This window comes from Arvicanthis niloticus, chromosome 14 (assembly GCF_011762505.2).
Source record: "Arvicanthis niloticus isolate mArvNil1 chromosome 14, mArvNil1.pat.X, whole genome shotgun sequence".
Classification (NCBI taxonomy): Eukaryota; Metazoa; Chordata; class Mammalia; order Rodentia; family Muridae; genus Arvicanthis; species Arvicanthis niloticus.
In genome coordinates this window covers 65788345-65803540 of record NC_047671.1, presented here as the reverse complement: position 1 = coordinate 65803540, position 15196 = coordinate 65788345, and the positions used below count along the sequence as shown (strand labels likewise).

Genomic DNA, 15196 nt, shown 5'->3' with positions numbered 1-15196 from the left:
AGACGTCAAGGACTTGGACTTTCTTCCTTTCTGGCTGATAAAAGTTGAAAATGTCAGACCCAACTGTCCTCTCCCTCCAGTCAGGACCTGCCTTGAAGCTCACTCCTACTCAGGGTAGGAGAGCTACAGAAGAATTGAGAAACTTAGCTGAGTATCAGGCATTCGTGCAACCCTTTCTCTCTGCTTTGTTTGGTTTTCTGAGACAGTGCTTCTCTGTGTAGAGTTCTGTGTCCTGGAACTCACTCTGTAGACCAGGCTGACCTCAAACTCGCAGAGATCTACCTCCTTCGGCCGTCTGTGCTGCAACTAAAGGCATGTGCCACCACTGCCTTGCTCTCTCTGCTTATGACTAGAGGCTCAATCAATGTGACCAGTTCTCTCAAGTTCCTGCATCTATGACTTCCCCCAAGTGATGGGCTGTCACCAGAAATTGTGAGCTGAGATAAACTCTGACTCCACAGTTGCTTTTTATCAGGTACGTCATCAGAGTAACAGAAATGAAACTAAAACATGGCTACTTGCCAAAAGGGAGGTGGTCTGAAAAGCACATGTATCAAGAAGAAATCAAAGTCTAGAAGAGAGCAATGTCAGGTTTGTCAGAATGCTAGAACCTTCTTCTCCATCAGTCCTAGCTGTATTTTTTTTACATGTAGGTCATCTTCAGTTAATTAGTACAGCAGTATTGATACCTGTCCATAGATAATGCTCTGGGTGGTTAATTTTTTATCAAACTGCACTCTTCTGTGCTTTGCTTTAATTCCCACCTACAGGTCCCTTCCTGGATTTCCTTCCCTGATTCTTCAGTGATGACCGAGATCTAGATAGAGCTTGTCAGGTGAGATAAACAGATCTCTGCCTTGTTTGGGGGCAATGTTTATACAGCAGAGAAGTCTAGATAAGATATGGAACAATGGGTTGAAAGTCATTAAGAAACTTCCTGGTGGCCAAAATGCCATCAGTGGCTGACAATGCTCCAGAATGATTCATGTGACACTTCTCTGCTAGCGGAGGCCTCATGGCGGTTGATCGTGGCGGTCGATCCTGGCGGTTGACCATGAGCTCCCTCAGGTCTAATAGAGTCTGAGAATTTCTAGTGTCATCGTGTATGTGGAGCCACAAAGAGGTTTCCAAAGGCCTTTGTCTATGGTGGGGGGGGGCAGTTTTATTTTTATTACATTTTAAGTGTTGTGTATCTTGGGGAGGGGGTACATATGCCACAGCATGTCTATGGAGGTCACAGGAGAGCTTGCAGAAGGTCTTCCGTGTCGGTGGGATCTGAGGACCACACTCAGGTCATCAAGCTTAGCAGCAAGTATTTGAATTTGCTCACCAGCCCTCTCGGCCGATGTTTCTGCTGGCTAGTTTTATGTCAACTTGACACAAACTAGAGTCATTGGAGAAAGGAGAGCCAGAACTGAGGGAATATCTCCATAAAATGGAGCTCTAGGCAAGCCTGGGGTGCATTTTCTGGATTCATGGTTGATATGGGAGAACCCACTTCATTGTGGGTGGGGCCACCCCGTAGATGGTCCTGGGTGCAGGCTGAGCAAGCCATGAGGACCAAGCCAATAACCAGTTCCTCCCTGTAGGTTCCTGCCAAGTTTGAGTTCCTGCCTTGGCTTCTCTCAGTGGGTTATGATTCAGGATATATAAGCCAAATAAATATCTTCTTCCCTGAGTTGCTTTTGGTAACAGTGTTTCATAACAGCAATAGTAACCCTGAGGTTGTATTTTTAAAATAAAAAATTCTAACCATTTCTGCCAATGTTTTCCCCATAGTTAAAGACTTCTATTGACAGCAAGGGAGGGCAGTGACCTGTTCCATCCACACCGTGAGCAAGGCGACTTGAGTATAAGGAAAGGATGAAGCCAGACAATGTGTTCTAGGTTCCTCAGCAGAGGTCTGTGAGGCTTTGAGAGGTTAATTGCTCAAGCCTGGCTACTGTGTTTCCAAGCTGTAAGACTGGTGCCCGGGGTTACAGGTGTAAGAGCTAACACACGCCAAGCTCTCGAGCCTGCCAGATATCAATCTATGCAAGCTAGCTCAACTCTCTGAACTGCAGTTGTCAATCGGTGAAATGGAAGTTTGGCCTGATGTTTTCAGGCCAAAAATTCTAAATTTCTATAATTCTTTAAGACGAGGGCAAGCTGCTGACAGTGGCATAAAATGAAGTCCTGAGCGAAGAAGCTCTGGTACAAGGAGAAAAGGATCCACTCAGAGCTGTCTTCCGGTTAAACCCAAGCCTCTTCCTGATGTGCCAAGCTCTCCAGCCTGCCGGATATCAATCTATGCAAGCTAACACAACTCTTTGAACTGCAGTTGTCAATCAGTGAAAAGGAATTTCCTCTGCTCCTTACCCAGCCTCACTGAAGCTGAAGAGAAATGGGAAATTCTGAGAAATGGGCTTTTCTTCCACAAACCTGGAAGGTCATAAGAGCAGGACTTGAATGCATGTGGTCTTGTTCTTTCTTTCTTCCTTCCTTAAGACAAGGTCTCAATATATATCCCACTCAGGCTCCTGTCTATATAGCTGGCGATGACCCTGAATTCCTGATTCTTCTGCCTCCACCTCCCAAGTTCTGAAGTTACTTGAAATAACCATGTCTGGTTTTATGCTATTCTAGAGATTGAACCTAGAACTTCTTGTTCTACCATCTGAGCCATAGCCCCAGCCCATGATTTTATTAGACCTTCCAGTTGGAAGAGGGAGGTATGGAAATAGTGGAAACTTAAAAACATTTCTCTACAAGGAAACAGCATGATGAGTCTGCCAGTGGAGGAGAGAAACACTAGATAAACAGAGATGCAAGCGTTCCAAGACATACACAGCTGCAGTGGTTCCTAATGAGACTGTCCCCAATGAAGGATGTGTTCTGTTCTAAGACGAATGTCTTCTAAGAGCTCCCTCCCTTTGGCTTCCCTGATCACCCAGCAGCTCTAGAGCTCAGAGGGAGTCATCATGGAAACACCAACTTCTGTTTCGGTTCCTCCTAAAACATCATCAAAAACCAAACTGGGGAGGAAAAGGTTTATTTTAGCTTATGAGTTCTAGTCCAGTCTCAAGAGAAGTCAAGGCAGGAGCTCAAGGTGGGAACCCAAAAGCAGGAACTGAAGCAGAGACCGTGGAGGAGGATGCTTACGGGCCTGCCCTCTGGGGCTTGTTCAGCTTTCCATTACGCTCCAAGATCATCTGTCCAGAGATGGCACTGTGCACCATGAGCTAGGCCCTCCCATGCCCCTCATTAATAATAATAATAATAAAATGCCTACACAGAGTTGCCTACAAGTCAATCTGATGGAAGCAATTCCCAAGTGGCTCAAGTTTAAATCAAGACAACAAAAACTAATGAGTACAAACCAATTTGTAGAAACACTAATAGACGGAAATATCTCCTCCTGGTCAGGCATAGTTTGGATGCTTCCATTGGTTGTACCTTAATCTCTGAGTCTGCTCCAAAAACTTTTGGGTAACAGGGTAACAGTTCTAGGAAAAACCAGGAAGTACCTTTCAGAGGGAGCTGGAGGAGATGGCCAGAAAAACTGTGTGTACCCAGAGAGCTAAAGGAGAGAAGTGAATCTGAAGACAGTCAGTGGTGACTTGAAATGGTTTTGTATTTTATAAATTATAAATGTGTTTGTGTGTAAATGTGCAGATGTGTGCATGGACACTTGTGCAACTGAAAAGCAGTGATCCATTTCTGAGTTAGTAACACCTTCAGATTTTTTTGAATGCTGGGCCAAGCACTGGAAGGCCCTTTGCCGCACTTATTATGTGTCTACTCCAGGAATCTACTGATGCTCAGGTACTAGGCAGGTCAAAAAAGAGAGGCGAAGTTTCAAGATTGACTGATAGGCAGGAGATGTGAGAGGGAAGGAGTCTGGGTACAGCAAGGCTTTTGAAAGGAACAGAGCCAGGACATTTTCATGTTCCTTTCTTCCTTGTCCTTTCCTCATTTCTGGGTCTTTGCCTATGTCTCCTCTAAACCTCACTAACTACTCCTTCACAAGATCCCCATCAACACTTCAACCCTACATTGACATCAGTGTTTCCCAAGAGCACTGAGCAGCTTCAGGCTGAATCACCTGTCGTGCACTTTATTGAGTGTGCCAGGTTACAAGCATGTCGGCTCAGTTTCTGACCCACTCAACAGGTTTTAGTTGCTCAAGGGCAGATTGCAATAAAACTCACCTTGCTGTTAGGACCTCGTGCTGTGTTTCACCCTCAAGACAAGCTTTGACTCACTGTTCTCTGTCCAGAACATCCTTTCCTAGATGGCACCAAAAGGAAGAACCTACAAGGGATCCCCCATCAGGACCAAGATAGCATCTTGCTCTTACTGAGCATCAGTGGATACCTGGAGTAGACACATAATAAGTGTGGCAAAGGACCTTCCAGTGCTTGGCCCAGCATTCGAAGGAATCTGAAGGTGCTACTAACTCAGAAATGGACCACTGTTTTTCAGTTGCACAAGTGTCCATCTGTGCACACACACATACACAACCAGCACACAAACACATGTGTAATTTATAAAATACAAACTCATTTCAAGTCACCATTGACTTTAATTTCTTGTCATATATTTATTTCTACTTGTTATTTGTGTAATGGGAGAGGGGTGAGTAAATACCATAGCACACGCATGGAGATCAGAGGACAACTTTCAAGAGTCCATTCTCTGCTTCCTCAGGGGAATCAGGAATAGAATTCAGGTCATCAGACTAGTGCAGCAAGCACCCTATGTGCACACACACACACCACAGATACACAGACACATACTGCACAGACACACACATACCACACACAGAGAGATACATGCATGTACCACAGACAGACAGACAGACAGACAGACACACACACACACACACACACACACACACACACACACAAAGACACCACATGCACTCATGTGGAGGTCAGAGGTTAACAGCAAGTATCATTTTTCAGGCTAGTTTTGGGTCAATTTGATACAAGCTAGAGTCATTTGTGGAGAGGGACTCTCAATTAAGAAAACGCTTTCATAAGATTGGCCTGTAGGCAGATCTGGAGTACATTTTCTTAGTTACTGATTGATGTGGTCAGGCCACCTCTTGGCAGGTAGTCCTGCAGTGTGTAAGAAAGCAGACTGAGCAAGCCATAAGGGGTGAGCTGGTGAGCATCTTCCTCCTTGGCCTCTGCTTCCGTTCCAGCCTTGTTTGAGTGCCTGCCCTGACTTCCTTCAATGACAGACTGTGATATGAAAGAGTAACAAACCCCTTCTGCCCCAAGTTGCCTTTGGTCCTGGTGTTTTAACTCTAATAGAAACCCAAACTAAGACAAGTCTTTCTTTTCCTTACTTTTGAGAAAGAGGCTTCTGCTGAACCTGGGCTCACTGATTCTGCCAGACCAGCTGGCCAGCCATCCCTAGGGAGCCATTTGTCTCTGCTCCCCACCTTTTCAGTGGGTGCTGACTCAGGTCTTCACACTGTGAGTGGAAAGCACCTCACCAAGTGAACCACTTCCCCAGGCCCACAGAAAATTGTTGACACAAAAAGCCATTGTATCCTACAAAAGTGTTTGGAATCACTGAACCATCCTTCAAACACTGGCTTCCTCTCTGTGCCTTTAATCAGATGGAATGCTGCTCCCCACAGCCGGTGTCCAGTTCCGTATTTACAGACTCACCTAGGCTGACAAGATGTTTCTGAATTTATCAAAGCTCCGAGCTTGGGTCAAAGTTTAATGTTACTGATGCAACCACCAGCCTCCAACAATCATCAATAGGTGCAAACACACCCACTGGAAATGTGCTTTAATGAGTTCTTTTTTGACTGACAGCAAACAGAAAGACCCAGCTCCAATCATCCTTCCCAGGTACAAATTATTCAGATTTCTTCTTTTGTGTGGCTGGTGATTGGGGGGAGGGGAGTCATATTTCACAACATTAATAGATACCCCAAAACTCCTTTTTCCCCTTGACCTAACTTGATACCTTTAGTTCCACAAATTATCTTGCTGTGTAGGTGAATCATACCAAAATAAATGAGTATGTCATTCGAGTGCCATAATAATTACTTATATTTCTATACACTTCAGAAACTGAGTGGTAATTACTGGTCAAGTTAAAAAAAAAAAAAAGGTGCAAACTCTAATAAGCTTACATAATTTATTTTGATAAGATTTGGAGTCAGGGTAGAAATAAAATAGGTCTCTGGTGATAACTGATGTCCTGGCACTAGACTGCCAGGGAGTTTCAACTTTCTCTGGTAAGCAACCACTAAGAAACAACTGAATGGGGAAAAGCCTTAAGTAGAAATGGTGGTAGCTGTGCCAGGCTCTCTGTTTGCTTCTCCCTGGCTGGACTAACATTTATAAATCACTTCGGACCATCATCTGGGCTATGCGTCTCCATTCCTGCCTTCAAGCAGAAACTGTTCTCATCACTCTTTAACGGAGGACTCTCACCTCACTGGCTGTGTAAGATATCACAGTTAAAGACCTATGACCAGACAAACTTATAGTTAAACAAAGATTTTTTTTTTGTTGTTTTTTCAAAGGTCCAAAGTCTGTGTTTTCCACCAGTGGACATTTGCTTTCAGGTAAGGCATTGTTCTGTTGCCTAGCAACCCTTCCTCCAGTCAGGGTAGTATGAGACAGATTCAGCTATGGTCCTCACATTAAAAAGGAGGAAGATGTTTTTAAGGCTTAAAAAGCAGTGTCACCAAATATTCAAACTGTGCCCTTACACAAGAGTCCCAGATGAGTTGTAAATCAATATTGCTCAACCACCTCTACAAGACAAATAAAGTCCGTCCATATATGTCCCAATGATTCATATAATCTCCTTATTAAAAATGTGCCATGATGAGCAGGCAAGATGGCTCAGGGGTTAAAGAGCACTGGCTGCCAAGCCCAGCCATTTGAGTTAGAGCCCCAGGATGTTCATAGTGTGGGGAGAGAACAAAGGCATGCATGTTGTCCTCTGATCTCCATGTCCATGCCATGACACATGTGAACATAAATTCAATGAAAAATAAATAAATAGTTTAATGTGTATGGTGGCATATATCTATAATCCCAGAACTCTGGAGGCAGAGGATCAGGAATTCAGTCATTCTTTGATGCATAGTGATTTTGAGGCCTGTCTGGGCTACATGAGATTCTGTCTCAGAAAAAATAAAAAGTGCTTAATGAAAAGGGCACTCACTGCTCGAACACATGAACCAGAGTTCAGATCCTTAGAACCCACATAAAAGCCAGGCAGGTATAGCAGAAGCCTGTAATCCCAGGCTTTAGGAGGTGGAGACACAGAATCTCAAGGACAAGCTTGCTAGCAAAAATAGCCAAAATTGGCAAGGTCCAGGTTCAGTGAGAAACTCTGCCTCAATAAACAAAGTGAGAAATAAAGACACTTGACATCAAATTCGGCAGTCCACATAAAGATAAATACAAGCACACACACACACACACACACACACACACACACACACACACACACACCAGCTTTCCTAAGCTCCTAGCATCTTCAGGAATTTCTTGAGTGCAGGTTAGATGGCATCAGATTCAAAAGGATCCCCACAGCCATGAGTCATTTGCTTTGTCTGTCTCAACTCAGAATTCAGGCAGCTGGTTCACTGAGGCAAGGAGGTTCCTTACTTGCTTCTTAGATACCTAACCACATGCATTTGTTTCTGAGGAGGAGGAGAGGGGGGGCTAGAGAGATGGCTCAGCAGGTAAAAGCACTTGAAGTCAAGCCTGAAGACTTGAGTTCAAATCCCCAGAATCACAATGGAAGGAGAGAACTGACTCCTGAACTTCTCTTCTGACATACATATGTGCTCCATGATACACAGTTGAGTGTACGTGTGTGAGTATGTGCACATACACACTGTCTTAATTTGGGTTTTACTCCTGTGAACAAATACCATGACCAAGGCAACTCTTATAAAGATAACATTTTTAAAAAGACAGAAAGATTGGAGGAACTAAAGGTAATTGCATGGCTACGTCTAGGCCCAACCTTTACCATGTTCCTCACTCACCCTGAAACACTGTCCTGCTAACACTATGGGAGCTAATGTCTTCAGCATTGTTCTCAGACATAGAGAATAACTTGACAACTATTTGACTTTCTTTCTCCTGATTCAAGGTCTCACAGGACACATGCTGGTCTCACTCTCCATGTGGCCCAAGACCTTGAACTCCTTATCCTGCCTCCATCTCCTAAGTGTTGGAATCACAAACACATGCCTCTACATAATGGGTTCAAAAGACTATTTTCTGTGGGGGAGGGGGTGAGAAAATCATCTACAAAGAGGTTAAGAGGTTAGGTCAAAGTTACCCAGTGAATGGGTGGCAACATTTAGAAAGAATCCAGACTTGTAATTTCACGGCCCAGCCTTATTCTGGAGCAGCAGTTAAACCTAACACAATTGTTACAGAATATTTGAGCTTGTTTTTAGTTGTGGTGTGTCTCAGTCCTTAGTACACACCTTTAATCCCTCTGGCTGGAACACAGACACACCCTTTGTATTCACCTTTAATCCCAAACAAGGGTAAAGTTAGTTTGTAGAAGGAAGCACCCATGTCTGAATGTGGTGAGTGACAAACAAAGTGATGAATCAGAGAAAGATTTGACAGAATAGGACATACCCAACTCTCATGAGAAGAGAAGGAAGGGAAGCTACTTAAGGGAGAGACAGACAGTACAGGAGGGAGTATAGTACACGGATACAGCAGAGTTTGTGGAAAGCAGAATGGTAGAGATGAGAGAGAGAGTAGAGCAACACAGAGAAGGAAGAAGTTTTACTGGGAGAGTTTTACAGAGATAGACTAAAGAAAGAACAAGCTGGACACAAGTAAAGACAAAACAAGCAAAAGAATGAGAAGGAGCCAGAAGATTTTTCCAATTGCTGGAATTAGTTTGAGGCCAAGCAGAGCAATTCAGAAGCTGACAGATTGAATCAGTTACCTTGAAAAGGAATTTGAGCCAGAACAGCAGAGTTGAACAGCTAGCCAGAGCTCAGAAAGAGCTAGGAAGATGACTCAGCAGTAAGTCTCAGAGGCTGAAAACATTCCAGGCCCAGGTTAGGTTGTACAGAGGCTAGAAGCTTCCAGGACAAGGCCTTGGTTAGCAGGCAAAGGTAGAAACCCCCCAAGACAACAATTACATTCAGGAAAATAAAAAAAAAATACTTTTTACACGTAATGGTTGACAAAACTTGACATGAAAGTACCCTGGAGAGTTCATCAAAAACAAGGATTGCTCCAGCATGAGTTCCCGACTAAGGCAGGATCTTCACATTTATACTTCTAACAAGTTCCCAGAGAACAGAGATATTGTTGGTCATGGGCTCTCACTTGGAAAATTGATCCAGGATGTGTGGTCATGAAATAGATGGAAATAACCTCATCTGACTTCAAAGTCACAGAAGAGTCACGTAGAATATGGGGGGTGGGGAGAGTAAGCATTCTCTTTCAGATTCAAAACATATTTTTGGTGCCAAAAGTTAGACAAATTTCTCTTCAAACATAATTAAATTTGTGTATGTGTCTGTGTGTGTGTCTGTCTGTGTGTATGTGTGTGTGTGTGTATATGTGTGTGTGTGTATGTGTATATGTGTGTGTCTGTCTGTCTGTCTGTCTTTCTGTCTGTCTATGTGTTGGGGGAGGAGAGTCCATCTTGCTGAACCCTGTTAAAAGTAAGTCTGTAACCAAAGATACAGAAATGAATCCTAGGACACACAGGAGCATCTATGGAGTGACTTGTTCTTCAATAGAAGATGGGTGCAGGTGAGCAGGCAGATACATGAGGGTGCTACCAGAGAAGAATGAAGAGCTTTGGAACTTAGAAGCAGTGTGGTTTTGGTCAGACAACAGCTGCAGACAATACTGGCAAATGATACCTAGATTGTCTGTCTGTCTGTCTGTCTGTCTGCCTGTCTGTCTGTGAAGGTCAGAGCTGTCCAGTGCTAGGCCTGAGGCATCACCACTCAACCATGGCATTGCTCAGTAAGCATTTGCAGTGCATGTCCTGTGTCTAGACCTGCTGTACCATGGAATATGGAGGTGCAAAGGAAAGAAGGTCCTAACACACCCAAGAGAAAATGTAAGAACAACTCTCATGAATGGCAGGGCTGCTTAGGAGAGACACTGAATACTCGCAGGCAGCCAACCCCTGTCTGGGAAAAACTTCTTTCAGACTTCTCTTGATTCCTGGGGAACTGAATGCCTTCTTACTGTGAGCATGCACCAGTGACCTCTGAATACTGGCATCCAGGCCACAAGCTTAGGACACTAAATGTGAATATGCAGCCTGGTTTCTGCCAAGCCCTGTCTCCCAGGCTGCCATTTCCAGCTGCTGTCTAGACATGAGTGGGGGTGGGGGAGGGGGGAGAAGGAGGGAACAAATGTGCAACATCAGCATGTCCAAACTAGATTCGTTCTTAATGTATTTCTACCTATAAGCTAATGGCATCACTATCTGACCACTCCTCCCCCAAGCCAAAGAAAATATCCAAGTCATCTTTCCTCTCCCTTCTCAATTTTTGGTCCTGATGTTACTAGACTCATTCTTTTAATTTATTTACATCTTTAATTATATTTGTGTGTGTGTCTGAGTAGGGGTGTCTGCACATAAATGTGTACACAGAGGCCAGCAGAAGGCCTTGGATCACCCTGGAGGCTAGAGTTACAGGTAGCTGTGAGCTACCTGAGGATCAAACTTGGGACCTCTGCAAGACTAGTACATGCTCTTTTCTGCTACGGCATCCTCTCTTCAGCCCCAGTTCACTTGGTTTTTACCTCTGAGACACTCTCTTCTCTGGTCTTTTCTATCAGTGATCACTGATTCTGATCTGAACCGTTCACCAATGTTTTTTTTTCTTCTGGCAATTACAGTGTGGGTAAAAGTGACTAAGAAAGGTTATGTCCCAGGTAGTCAATCTGCCAGAGTTCAGTCAGGTTTTGCTTTTATTACATTGTATTTCCTGTGTGAGTTGCACTAGCTACCATACATATATGGAGGTCAGAGAGCAACTGTGAGAGTCTGTACTCTCCTTCCACCATGTACCTCTCAGGGATGAAACCCAGTTATCAAGCTTGGTGGCAGGCACCTGTACCCAATGAGCCACCTACCTCAACACCCTTCAGTTAGTGTTTAAAGAACCATAGCGATAAACAAGGTCAGAACACAATCGAGTCACGGCTCCCTCTGAATGTCAAGCGAAGGACATTGGGCTTTATTTGGCTGGCTACAGGGAAGTGAGAAAAAGCCTTTGTAAAGAGATATGATGTAGTCAGAGGTATGCATTAAGAAGATTAATTTGGCAACAGCTTATAGGAAAAGATTATATGGAAAATAGATTATCATAAGGAGATCAGTTGTAGCATAATTGAAAAGGCCTGTGTGATTAGGAATGAACACTGGAACACAGCTGACAGCTCTGGAAACACAAGGCAAGGAATGGGAGGAATATGTTGGAGGCAGGAAACATTTTAGTTTTGAGACAAAATCTCTGTATTCAGCCCAGGCTTGCCCTGAACTCCTGATCTTCCTGTACCTGCCTTGCATGTGCTGGGATTACCAGCACGCACTAACACACATAGCCTTTCACTACTTTTAAAGGTCTGGTAATAAATGAGACTTCCAGCCTAACTCCTGGGGCTCTAAGTTCTTTCTATACAGAGCAATGATGGTTCCATCTGAAGAGCAGTGGACCAAGAGGGGTTTATGGAATGAGGAACTGCCAAGTTCCGACTTAGACAGGTTGAGTTTGGGGACCATGATGGTGGCACCAGCACAGGGAGAGTCATGCGGCAAGCCAGAGCCAGGAGAAGCACAGTGACTCACCTCTGGGACAACAGCTCTGGGAGGAAATGGTCAAGGTGAGAAACTGATGGAATACCTTGCAGTTAGTGACAAGAAGAGCTAGAGAGTAGACTGTGAGCTTGAGGCAAGAGAGTGACAAGATGGACCAGCCTTTGATGGTGATGGGATCACAGGCAAAACCATAGAAAGACTGAGTGAGACATGTCACCTTAGAAAGGAAAATGATGGCTATGTTATAGGCCAGAGGAAGGGAAGATGTAGGAATGACGGTGAAGATTTAATGAACAGCAGCAAATAAGAAGCCATCTCAGATCAATGTCATCTATTAATATGAAAGATTAGGGATTTTTAGCTCCTTTTCTCATGGCTGTGATAAAATTCTCAATAGAAGCATATTAGGAAAGGAAGGGTTTATTCTAGGTCACAGTTTGAGCTACAGTCAGTCCATCATGGTGCCGCAGACATGGCAGCAGGGACAGAAAGAATCTGCTCATATTGTAACCACAATCAGGAAGCAGAGATGGGGTGGGGTGAGTCTCAGTTTGTTTTCTCCTTTTTATTCAGTCTGGGGCGAGAGCCCGAGGTACAGAGCCACCTACAATCATAGTGGCTAATCTCTCCTTTGTTAAAAATGTTCTGGAAACTTAAGACACACCCAGGGGTGTGTTTCTATGGTGATTCTAAATTTGGTTAAGTGGGCAATGATGATTAAGCATTGCAGGAGGTAACCTGGAAAAAAACATCGGACTATCTTCTAAATGAAGAACAAAGGTAAAGGAAAATGCTAAACAAAGGTCTATGAAGGAAACCAAGGTTAATATGTAAACCTTTCAGGACAGGTTGTAAGATCAGGGAACAGTAAACACAGTATACATGCAGATACACAAATTGCAACGCTGTACTGAGACTACAGAATGAGTAAGCCAATCATCTTAGGGCAGGATCAAGACGATTTTGTCTTCTTTCCCTTAGCCAGCCTTAGACACTGTCTCCTTTCATGGATACTCCGTAATCAGATGGTAGAACAAACAGCCAAGAGTAGGAAAAGAACAGAGAATAAAGAATGCCGGGGGAGAGAGTCACTCAAACACCTGACAGTGTGGCAGAGGCTGGAAAGCTAACACAGCCCAACCAGGAGGGTTGAGTGTTCTGACGAGGGAACCAGTAAACCTGAAGAATGCTTCAGAAGAGCATCACTCCCAGCAGACATGCTGGTCCAGGTAAGAGGGAGCAGTAGAGGGCTGGCTCAGCACACTGGTTGAGGATGAAGTGTACAGACGGTGGCATTGCAGTTGTCTGGAATTCATCGGAAAGAACACAAGAGGGAAGGTCTGAGCACTAACAAGAATAAGTTAGTGGGAAGACCATAAGTCGGAGTTGGGGGGACATGCCTGGCTGGAAGACCAATTCCATCAGGTCAATCTCTAAGTGTCAGTGTCCAGTCAGCTGGAAACGTCTGACGTGCTTGCCCGTGTCTAACTGATGAGCTGGATCCGCTCACACACTGCGTTTCACACTCACTCGTCCCACGCTACCTCTTTCAGGACACTCAAGGCCCCTTTTGTCAGGAAGGCATGAGATCCCCTCGGGGACATCTAACTGGAGTTATACTCTCACCACATTAACTTCATTCCTTGGGTTACAGAACTGCCTCAGCAGCTAAGAGAATGTGCTGCTCTCCCAGAGGATCTGTGTGTGATTCCCAGCACCCACATGGCAGCTCACAGCCATCTGTAACTTCAGTTTTTAGGGATCTGATACCCTTCTCTGGCCTGTGCAAGCATGAAGCACACATGATGTGTACTAACATACATGCAGGTAAAATACCCATAAATGTAATATAATAGAATAAAATTTAACTTAAAAAATTAAATATCTAATTTCTACCCTTTTAGTAACTAGCCTCAAGTGCAGCTTGATTCACTGTTTCATGGCTTTCTGTCAAAGACACTCTAACCCTCCTTGGTTCTAAGCTGAGTAATTATACTGACCCCTCCATTTTCCTCCTCACGCCTTGTCCCTCTGGCACTGGTTCTTGATTAACAGTGTCTGTTGGCATCTTCCTTCCCTGTTGTAGTCAAAGGCTCACCGCCAGCACAGATTGCTACTGTTGCCCTTACAAGAGTGAGGATTACTGAAGGCAGAGTGTCTGCAGGTTCAACCAAGCTCACCTTGCCCAGCAGCTATCTCCTGGGTGAATTTACTAATTCCCTTAGGTTGAGCAATGTCCAAGGTCCACTGGGCAGGCTCAGAACCGGTTTCATCAGAAACCCAAGAGGCAAACTCACAAGCTCATAAACCCTAAAGTACATATAGAAATTTCAAGATGGTAGTGTTCCCTAGGGATCCCCCAAGCATATGAATCAGAAAGACCAGTGGACTCACTTCCTGCCATATTAGTGGGAAATCTTTTTTCTCCATGTTTTCTTGTTCCAGACCATGAAATTAATTGTCAGATGGGTCCTGGGGTGGCTGTGTTCCTTGTGCTCATCACATTCAAGTGAGCAGGATTTTCCACATGCCTCAGAGTATATGTATTATTCGTATTACATGTATAGGAACGTGAAGATGCACAGAATCTAAAAACCCTTGTATCTAGAGCCCATCGAGTTCCAGGCTCTAGAATAGCTCTGACTTCTCCCTTTCTGCTTGTTCAACTGCCTCTCCTCCTCTAAATCTCTCTTTAACCTTCTAAAATGATGCTGTTTGGCACCAGGGAAACAGCACAGTTGATTAATTGCTTGCCATGTAAGCCCAAGGACCTGAGTTCAATCCCTAGCACCCAGGTAAAAACCATAGCAATCGTGGGAAGCACTTGTAATTCCAGCACTGGGGAGGAAGAGGTTCAGTAGCCGATTCAGGCTAATTACTGAGTTCCAGATCCCAGTGAGAGACTCTGTCTTAAAAACAAAAAACAAAAAAACAAAAACAAAACAAACAAAAAACAAAACAAAAACAAACAAACAAAAAAACAAAGTTAATGGAAAGTAAGGGACAACATCTAAAGTTGACCTCTGGCCGCCACATGAGCAAAACCACAGACCCAAAATAACAAGAAAGAAGGAAAACACCCTGATGCTTTTGTCAGAGTCTGCTCAGTTCCTAATCCTAGATTTTGAGTTTTCCTCAGTCCCATGTCCTACGGGACTTACACCATTAATTTTCCCCTTGTGGCCAACAGCTGGGAACTCATACACTTCTACTCTAGAATAAGAGAAGAATCACCTGCACAATTTCTTTTTACATACTTAGATATGTTAACTTTCACAGTAAAAGAAAAATCTCATCCCTTCATGAGCCCAAAGCCACTTCTGTCCATGAATTCTTGCCCATTCATCACCTGCTTCCAGTTTAAAGAACATGTTTTCCCTAAGAGTCAAATTATAGG

At 44.0% G+C, this 15196-nt stretch overlaps 1 long non-coding RNA gene across 1 annotated transcript; it reads left to right on the top strand.

Moving 5' to 3' along the window:
* The first annotated feature begins 5507 nt into the window (after positions 1 to 5507).
* On the top strand, positions 5508 to 13621 carry LOC143434412 (uncharacterized). Its single transcript, XR_013103885.1, has 4 exons — positions 5508 to 5852; positions 6536 to 6577; positions 12781 to 13028; positions 13454 to 13621. It is a non-coding gene; the product is annotated as an uncharacterized LOC143434412 (long non-coding RNA).
* The last annotated feature ends 1575 nt before the right edge of the window (positions 13622 to 15196 follow it).